Genomic DNA, 11,029 nt, shown 5'->3' on the forward strand with positions numbered 1-11,029 from the left:
GGCGTTACACGCAAGGATGCATCGGAGGAATCCCAGGCAGGAGAGGAATCGTCAGAATTGCCAGTGACATGGCCTGCAGGACTATTGGCATTCCTGGGGAAGGAGGAAATTGACACTGAGGGAGTTGGTGGGGTGGTTTGCGTGAGCTTGGTTACAAGAGGAAGGTATTTACTGGTCAGTGGACTGCTTCCGCTGTCACCCAAAGTTTTTGAACTTGTCACTGACTTATTATGAATGCGCTGCAGGTGACGTATAAGGGAGGATGTTCCGAGGTGGTTAACGTCCTTACCCCTACTTATTACAGCTTGACAAAGGCAACACACGGCTTGACACCTGTTGTCCGCATTTCTGTTGAAATACTTCCACACCGAAGAGCTGATTTTTTTTGGTATTTTCACCAGGCATGTCAGTGGCCATATTCCTCCCACGGACAACAGGTGTCTCCCCGGGTGCCTGACTTAAACAAACCACCTCACCATCAGAATCCTCCTGGTCAATTTTCTCCCCAGCGCCAGCAACACCCATATCCTCCTCATCCTGGTGTACTTCAACACTGACATCTTCAATCTGACTATCAGGAACTGGACTGCGGGTGCTCCTTCCAGCACTTGCAGGGGGCGTGCAAATGGTTGAAGGCGCATGCTCTTCACGTCCAGTGTTGGGAAGGTCAGGCATCGCAACCGACACAATTGGAGTCGGACTCTCCTTGTGGATTTGGGATTTCGAAGAACGCACAGTTCTTTGCGGTGCTACTGCTTTTGCCAGCTTGAGTCTTTTCATTTTTCTAGCGAGAGGCTGAGTGCTTCCATCCTCATGTGAAGCTGAACCACTAGCCATGAACATAGGCCAGGGCCTCAGCCGTTCCTTGCCACTCCGTGTGGTAAATGGCATATTGGCAAGTTTACGCTTCTCCTCCGACAATTTTATTTTAGGTTTTGGAGTCCTTTTTTTACTGATATTTGGTGTTTTGGATTTGACATGCTCTGTACTATGACATTGGGCATCGGCCTTGGCAGACGACGTTGCTGGCATTTCATCGTCTCGGCCATGACTAGTGGCAGCAGCTTCAGCACGAGGTGGAAGTGGATCTTGATCTTTCCCTAATTTTGGAACCTCAACATTTTTGTTCTCCATATTTTAATAGGCACAACTAAAAGGCACCTCAGGTAAACAATGGAGATGGATGGATACTAGTATACTTATGGATGGACTGCCGAGTGCCGACACAGAGGTAGCTACAGCCGTGGACTACCGTACTGTGTCTGCTGCTAATATAGACTGGATGATAATGATATGAAATCAATATATATATGTATATATAATATCACTAGTACTGCAGCCGGACAGGTAGATATATATTTATTAGGTAATGATGACTGATGACGGACCTGCTGGACACTGTCAGCTCAGCAGCACCGCAGACTGCTACAGTAAGCTACTATAGTAGTATGTATCAAGAAGAAAGAAAAAAAAAAACCACGGGTAGGTGGTATACAATTATGGATGGACTGCCGAGTGCCGACACAGAGGTAGCTACAGCCGTGGACTAACGTACTGTGTCTGCTGCTAATATAGACTGGATGATAATGATATGAAATCAATATATATATGTATATATAATATCACTAGTACTGCAGCCGGACAGGTAGATAAACTAGATATATATTTATTAGGTAATGATGACTGATGACGGACCTGCTGGACACTGTCAGCTCAGCAGCACCGCAGACTGCTACAGTAAGCTACTATAGTAGTATGCATAAAGAAGAAAGGAAAAAAAAAAAAAACACGGGTAGGTGGTATACAATTATAGTATTATATATATATTAATTATATACAATTATATATATATATATATATATATATATATATTAATTAAACTGGTGGTGATTATTAAACTGGTAGTCAGGTCACTGGTCACACTATCAGCAACTTGCAAGTAGTACTCCTAAGCATACAATCACAATATATATTATACTGGTGTGGCACTCTGGCAGCAAAAGTGTGCACTGTACGTTATATGTAGTATGTACTCCTGAGTCCTGAGTCCTGCTCTCAGACTCTAACTGCTCCCCACTGTCAGTGTCTCCCCCACAAGTCAGGTAATACAATACAGTCACACTATCTATCACTTCACTTCAGCAAGTAGTAGTAGTACTCCTCCTAATGCTCCCCAAAATTACTACTGTGTCTCTCTCTAGTGAGACTGTCTCACTCTCTTCTCGAATCTCTATAAACGGAGAGGACGCCAGCCACGTCCTCTCCCTATGAATCTCAATGCACGTGTGAAAAATGGCGGCGACGCGCGGCTCCTTATATAGAATCCGAGCCTCGCGAGAATCCGACAGCGTGATGATGACGTTCGGGCGCGCTCGGGTTAACCGAGCAAGGCGGGAAGATCCGAGTCGCTCGGACCCGTGTAAAAAAAACTGAAGTTCGGGCGGGTTCGGATTCCGAGGAACCGAACCCGATCATCTCTAATGGAGATACTGTCCAAAACTGCTATTCATAAGAGCTGCCCCCCCCCCCCCCCCCCCCCCGCAGTGCACATTGGGGCTAATTCAGACCTGTTCACTCGCTAGGGTTTTTTTTTTCAGTCTTACGTTTGCATAGTCGCCGCCCATAGGGGAGTGTATTTTTGCTTTGCAAGTGTGCGAACGCATATGTAACAGAGCTGTACGAACAGAATTTGTGCAGTCTCTGAGTAGCCCAGGACTTACTCAGCCACTGCGATTGCTTCAGCCTGTTCAGGACCGGAATTGACGTCAGACACCCTCCCTGCAAATGCTTGGACAAGCCTGCATTTTTTTCAAACACTCCCAGAAAACGGTCAGTTGCCATTAGAGATGAGCGCCTGAAATTTTTCGGGTTTTGTGTTTTCGTTTTGGGTTCGGTTCCGCGGCCGTGTTTTGGGTTCGAACGCGTTTTGGCAAAACCTCACCGAATTTTTTTTGTCGGATTCGGGTGTGTTTTGGATTCGGGTGTTTTTTTCAAAAAACACTAAAAAACAGCTTAAATCATAGAATTTGGGGGTCATTTTGATCCCAAAGTATTATTAACCTCAAAAACCATAATTTACACTCATTTTCAGTCTATTCTGAATACCTCACACCTCACAATATTATTTTTAGTCCTAAAATTTGCACCGAGGTCGCTGTGTGAGTAAGATAAGCGACCCTAGTGGCCGACACAAACACCGGGCCCATCTAGGAGTGGCACTGCAGTGTCACGCAGGATGTCCCTTCCAAAAAACCCTCCCCAAACAGCACATGACGCAAAGAAAAAAAGAGGCGCAATGAGGTAGCTGTGTGAGTAAGATTAGCGACCCTAGTGGCCGACACAAACACCGGGCCCATCTAGGAGTGGCACTGCAGTGTCACGCAGGATGGCCCTTCCAAAAAACCCTCCCCAAACAGCACATGACGCAAAGAAAAAAAGAGGCGCAATGAGGTAGCTGTGTGAGTAAGATTAGCGACCCTAGTGGCCGACACAAACACCGGGCCCATCTAGGAGTGGCACTGCAGTGTCACGCAGGATGTCCCTTCCAAAAAACCCTCCCCAAACAGCACATGACGCAAAGAAAAAAAGAGGCGCAATGAGGTAGCTGTGTGAGTAAGATTAGCGACCCTAGTGGCCGACACAAACACCGGGCCCATCTAGGAGTGGCACTGCAGTGTCACGCAGGATGTCCTTTCCAAAAAACCCTCCCCAAACAGCACATGACGCAAAGAAAAAAAGAGGCACAATGAGGTAGCTGACTGTGTGAGTAAGATTAGCGACCCTAGTGGCCGACACAAACACCGGGCCCATCTAGGAGTGGCACTGCAGTGTCACGCAGGATGTCCCTTCCAAAAAACCCTCCCTAATCAGCACATGATGCAAAGAAAAAGAAAAGAAAAAAGAGGTGCAAGATGGAATTGTCCTTGGGCCCTCCCACCCACCCTTATGTTGTATAAACAAAACAGGACATGCACACTTTAACCAACCCATCATTTCAGTGACAGGGTCTGCCACACGACTGTGACTGATATGACGGGTTGGTTTGGACCCCCCCCAAAAAAGAAGCAATTAATCTCTCCTTGCACAAACTGGCTCTACAGAGGCAAGATGTCCACCTCATCTTCACCCTCCGATATATCACCGTGTACATCCCCCTCCTCACAGATTATCAATTCGTCCCCACTGGAATCCACCATCTCAGCTCCCTGTGTACTTTGTGGAGGCAATTGCTGCTGGTCAATGTCTCCGCGGAGGAATTGATTATAATTCATTTTAATGAACATCATCTTCTCCACATTTTCGGGATGTAACCTCGTACGCCGATTGCTGACAAGGTGAGCGGCGGCACTAAACACTCTTTCGGAGTACACACTTGTGGGAGGGCAACTTAGGTAGAATAAAGCCAGTTTGTGCAAGGGCCTCCAAATTGCCTCTTTTTCCTGCCAGTATAAGTACGGACTGTGTGACGTGCCTACTTGGATGCGGTCACTCATATAATCCTCCACCATTCTATCAATGTTGAGAGAATCATATGCAGTGACAGTAGACGACATGTCCGTAATCGTTGTCAGGTCCTTCAGTCCGGACCAGATGTCAGCATCAGCAGTCGCTCCAGACTGCCCTGCATCACCGCCAGCGGGTGGGCTCGGAATTCTGAGCCTTTTCCTCGCACCCCCAGTTGCGGGAGAATGTGAAGGAGGAGATGTTGACAGCTCGCGTTCCGCTTGACTTGACAATTTTGTCACCAGCAGGTCTTTCAACCCCAGCAGACTTGTGTCAGCCGGAAAGAGAGATCCAAGGTAGGCTTTAAATCTAGGATCGAGCACGGTGGCCAAAATGTAGTGCTCTGATTTCAACAGATTGACCACCCGTGAATCCTTGTTAAGCGAATTAAGGGCTGCATCCACAAGTCCCACATGCCTAGCGGAATCGCTCCCTTTTAGCTCCTTCTTCAATGCCTCCAGCTTCTTCTGCAAAAGCCTGATGAGGGGAATGACCTGACTCAGGCTGGCAGTGTCTGAACTGACTTCACGTGTGGCAAGTTCAAAGGGCATCAGAACCTTGCACAACGTTGAAATCATTCTCCACTGCACTTGAGACAGGTGCATTCCACCTCCTATATCGTGCTCAATTGTATAGGCTTGAATGGCCTTTTGCTGCTCCTCCAACCTCTGAAGCATATAGAGGGTTGAATTCCACCTCGTTACCACTTCTTGCTTCAGATGATGGCAGGGCAGGTTCAGTAGTTTTTGGTGGTGCTCCAGTCTTCTGTACGTGGTGCCTGTACGCCGAAAGTGTCCCGCAATTCTTCTGGCCACCGACAGCATCTCTTGCACGCCCCTGTCGTTTTTTAAAAAATTCTGCACCACCAAATTCAAGGTATGTGCAAAACATGGGACGTGCTGGAATTTGCCCATATTTAATGCACACACAATATTGCTGGCGTTGTCCGATGCCACAAATCCACAGGAGAGTCCAATTGGGGTAAGCCATTCCGCGATGATCTTCCTCAGTTGCCGTAAGAGGTTTTCAGCTGTGTGCGTATTCTGGAAAGCGGTGATACAAAGCGTAGCCTGCCTAGGAAAGAGTTGGCGTTTGCGAGATGCTGCTACTGGTGCCGCCGCTGCTGTTCTTGCGGCGGGAGTCCATACATCTACCCAGTGGGCTGTCACAGTCATATAGTCCTGACCCTGCCCTGCTCCACTTGTCCACATGTCCGTGGTTAAGTGGACATTGGGTACAACTGCATTTTTTAGGACACTGGTGAGTCTTTTTCTGACGTCCGTGTACATTCTCGGTATCGCCTGCCTAGAGAAGTGGAACCTAGATGGTATTTGGTAACGGGGGCACACTGCCTCAATAAATTGTCTAGTTCCCTGTGAACTAACGGCGGATACCGGACGCACGTCTAACACCAACATAGTTGTCAAGGCCTCAGTTATCCGCTTTGCAGTAGGATGACTGCTGTGATATTTCATCTTCCTCGCAAAGGACTGTTGAACAGTCAATTGCTTACTGGAAGTAGTACAAGTGGGCTTACGACTTCCCCTCTGGGATGACCATCGACTCCCAGCGGCAACAACAGCAGTGCCAGCAGCAGTAGGCGTTACACGCAAGGATGCATCGGAGGAATCCCAGGCAGGAGAGGACTCGTCAGAATTGCCAGTGACATGGCCTGCAGGACTATTGGCATTCCTGGGGAAGGAGGAAATTGACACTGAGGGAGTTGGTGGGGTGGTTTGCGTGAGCTTGGTTACAAGAGGAAGGGATTTACTGGTCAGTGGACTGCTTCCGCTGTCACCCAAAGTTTTTGAACTTGTCACTGACTTATTATGAATGCGCTGCAGGTGACGTATAAGGGAGGATGTTCCGAGGTGGTTAACGTCCTTACCCCTACTTATTACAGCTTGACAAAGGGAACACACGGCTTGACACCTGTTGTCCGCATTTCTGATGAAATACCTCCACACCGAAGAGCTGATTTTTTTGGTATTTTCACCTGGCATGTCAACGGCCATATTCCTCCCACGGACAACAGGTGTCTCCCCGGGTGCCTGACTTAAACAAACCACCTCACCATCAGAATCCTCCTGGTCAATTTCCTCCCCAGCGCCAGCAACACCCATATCCTCCTCATCCTGGTGTACTTCAACACTGACATCTTCAATCTGACTATCAGGAACTGGACTGCGGGTGCTCCTTCCAGCACTTGCAGGGGGCGTGCAAATGGTGGAAGGCGCATGCTCTTCACGTCCAGTGTTGGGAAGGTCAGGCATCGCAACCGACACAATTGGACTCTCCTTGTGGATTTGGGATTTCGAAGAATGCACAGTTCTTTGCTGTGCTGCTTTTGCCAGCTTGAGTCTTTTCATTTTTCTAGCGAGAGGCTGAGTGCTTCCATCCTCATGTGAAGCTGAACCACTAGCCATGAACATAGGCCAGGGCCTCAGCCGTTCCTTGCCACTCCGTGTGGTAAATGGCATATTGGCAAGTTTACGCTTCTCCTCCGACAATTTTATTTTAGGTTTTGGAGTCCTTTTTTTTCTGATATTTGGTGTTTTGGATTTGACATGCTCTGTACTATGACATTGGGCATCGGCCTTGGCAGACGACGTTGCTGGCATTTCATCGTCTCGGCCATGACTAGTGGCAGCAGCTTCAGCACGAGGTGGAAGTGGATCTTGATCTTTCCCTAATTTTGGAACCTCAACATTTTTGTTCTCCATATTTTAATAGGCACAACTAAAAGGCACCTCAGGTAAACAATGGAGATGGATACTAGTATACAATTATGGACTGCCTGCCGACTGCAGACACAGAGGTAGCCACAGCCGTGAACTACCGTACTGTACTGTGTCTGCAGCTAATATAGACTGGTTGATAAAGAGAAGATGTCTATGTAACTATGTATGTATAAAGAAGACTGAAAAAAATCCACGGTTAGGTGGTATACAATTATGGACGGACTGCCTGCCGAGTGCAGACACAGAGGTAGCCACAGCCGTGAACTACCGTACTGTACTGTGTCTGCAGCTAATATAGACTGGTTGATAAAGAGAAGATGTCTATGTAACTATGTATGTATAAAGAAGAATGAAAAAAAACCACGGTTAGGTGGTATACAATTATGGACGGACTGCCTGCCGAGTGCAGACACAGAGGTAGCCACAGCCGTGAACTACCGTACTGTACTGTGTCTGCAGCTAATATAGACTGGTTGATAAAGAGAAGATGTCTATGTAACTATGTATGTATAAAGAAGAATGAAAAAAATCCACGGTTAGGTGGTATTACAATTATGGACGGACTGCCTGCCGAGTGCAGAGACACAGAGGTAGCCACAGCCGTGAACTACCGTACTGTGTCTGCTGCGACTGGATGATAAATGATATAAAAAATATATATATATCACTACTGCAGCCGGACAGGTATATATTATATATTATATAATGACGGACCTGCTGGACACTGTCTGTCAGCAGAATGAGTTTTATTTTTATAGAATAAAAAAAAAAAAAACACACAAGTGAAGTCACACGACGAGTGTTTAACTTTTTCAGGCAATCACAATATAAGTATACTACTAACTATACTGGTGGTCAGTGTGGTCAGGTCACTGGTCAGTCACACTGGCAGTGGCACTCCTGCAGCAAAAGTGTGCACTGTTTAATTTTAATATAATATGTACTCCTGGCTCCTGCTATAACCTATAACTGGCACTGCAGTAGTGCTCCCCAGTCTCCCCCACAATTATAAGCTGTGTGAGCTGAGCAGTCAGACAGATATATAATATATATAGATGATGCAGCACACTGGCCTGAGCCTGAGCAGTGCACACAGATATGGTATGTGACTGACTGAGTCACTGTGTGTATCGCTTTTTTCAGGCAGAGAACGGATATATTAAATAAACTGCACTATGTGTCTGGTGGTCACTCACTATATAATATATTATGTACTCCTGGCTCCTGCTATAACCTATAACTGGCACTGCAGTAGTGCTCCCCAGTCTCCCCCACAATTATAAGCTGTGTGAGCTGAGCAGTCAGACAGATATATATAATATTATATATAGATAATAGATGATGCAGCACACTGGCCTGAGCCTGAGCAGTGCACACAGATATGGTATGTGACTGACTGAGTCACTGTGTGTATCGCTTTTTTCAGGCAGAGAACGGATATATTAAATAAACTGCACTGTGTGTCTGATGGTCACTCACTATATAATATATTATGTACTCCTGGCTCCTGCTATAACCTATAACTGGCACTGCAGTAGTGCTCCCCAGTCTCCCCCACAATTATAAGCTGTGTGAGCTGAGCAGTCAGACAGATATATATAATATTATATATAGATAATAGATGATGCAGCACACTGGCCTGAGCCTGAGCAGTGCACACAGATATGGTATGTGACTGACTGAGTCACTGTGTGTATCGCTTTTTTCAGGCAGAGAACGGATATATTAAATAAACTGCACTGTGTGTCTGGTGGTCACTCACTATATAATATATTATGTACTCCTGGCTCCTGCTATAACCTATAACTGGCACTGCAGTAGTGCTCCCCAGTCTCCCCCACAATTATAAGCTGTGTGAGCTGAGCAGTCAGACAGATATATATATAATATTATATATAGATAATAGATGATGCAGCACACTGGCCTGAGCCTGAGCAGTGCACACAGATATGGTATGTGACTGAGTCACTGTGTGCTGTGTATCGCTTTTTTCAGGCAGAGAACGGATTATAAAGTAAACTGCACTGTCCTCACTAGTAAACTCTCTCCACTCAGTCTCTACACTTCTACAGTAACAGTACTCCTCCTAGTCAGCTCCAGTAAATCTCTCTCAGTCTCTTATAATCTAAATGGAGAGGACGCCAGCCACGTCCTCTCCCTATCAATCTCAATGCACGTGTGAAAATGGCGGCGACGCGCGGCTCCTTATATAGAATCCGAGTCTCGCAATAGAATCCGAGCCTCGCGAGAATCCGACAGCGTCATGATGACGTTCGGGCGCGCTCGGGTTAACCGAGCAAGGCGGGAAGATCCGAGTCGCTCGGACCCGTGAAAAAAAACATGAAGTTCTGGCGGGTTCGGATTCAGAGAAACCGAACCCGCTCATCTCTAGTTGCCATCCACAAATGCCATCTCCCTGTCAATCTCCTTGTGAACGCCAGTGCAAATGGATTCTTCGCACAAACCCATCGCTGAGCGGCGATCCGATTTGTACCCGTGCAATGCGCCTGCGCATTGCGGAGCATACGCATGCGCAGTTTAGACCAGATTGCCCGCTATACGAAAATGCAGCCTAGTGATCAGGTCTGAATTAGGCCCATGGTTTTGCCCAACTGCTAACAAATTTGATGCTGTGATCAACTCTGAATTAGGCCCACAATGCATATACTTTGAAGGCAGCTCTACATTACAAGGAAAACCTTTGGAGATGTTGACATCTGTTTTAGAAAAACTGTTGACACAGTCCTGGTACTTTGAACTCCTTATCACTTCCATCTGGCAGATTACTTGCAGCTGCAGGCACACATTATTCTGCCATAAAGACTTGTTGTTCACATTCACTTTTGGAGGTACTGACGTACCAACTCCATTGTGCATGTACAGCTCAGACCCCTCTGCACAGAGTACATAATAAGAAGATCTGTAATGCTGACAGTCGCGCAGACAATAGAAACATAGAAACATAGAATTTGTCGGCAGATAAGAACCACTTGGCCCAGCTAGTCTGCCCCCTTTTTTTTTTTTTAATATTATTTTTATCTCTAACCTTATTTGATCCTTATTTCTTTGTAAGGATATCCTTATGTCTATCCCATGCATGTTTAAATTGCTCTACTGTCTTAGCCTCTACCACCTCTGATGGGAGGCTATTCCACTTGTCCACTACCCTTTCTGTGAAATAATTTTTCCGCAAATTTCCCCTGAACCTCCCCCCTCCAGTCTCAGTGCATGTCCTCGTGTCCTATTGCTTCTCTTTATTTGGAGAATGTTTCCCTCCTGGACTTTGTTAAAACCCTTGATATATTTGAAAGTTTCTATCATGTCCACCCTTTCCCTTCTCTGCTCCAAACTATACATATTGAGATTTCTTAGTCTTTCTGGGTATGTTTTGTGATGTAGGCCATGCACCATTTTAGGGTGGAAGCAGTGCTCTTGGTGTACTTCTGGGATGTTATATCCCGGTTGGTGTATTAATTATTCTTAGGTATTATAAGGAATGCAATTATCCTTATTAGCTAAGAGCAGCAGCATCTACCCATTGTAAATATCTCCTCTATTGGTTAGTACCAGTGCCCTTTAGTGCACACACTGGGGCCCCTGCGAGTAAAGTAGGGAGCCCTGTGTGTGCAATTACATGTGTTTGGTGCCAGAACTAACAGATCAAAATGCCACCTCTGGATTTCCTGACTGCTGGCATCCTGGTGGCAAATATGTCAGTCAGGGTTAGGATCAGGCTGGGGGTGGTTCGGCTGAGGCTGTGGGGAGGAGGGTGGGGTTGTTAGGGT

Source organism: Pseudophryne corroboree, chromosome 9, assembly GCF_028390025.1.
Source record: "Pseudophryne corroboree isolate aPseCor3 chromosome 9, aPseCor3.hap2, whole genome shotgun sequence".
Lineage (NCBI taxonomy): Eukaryota > Metazoa > Chordata > Amphibia > Anura > Myobatrachidae > Pseudophryne > Pseudophryne corroboree.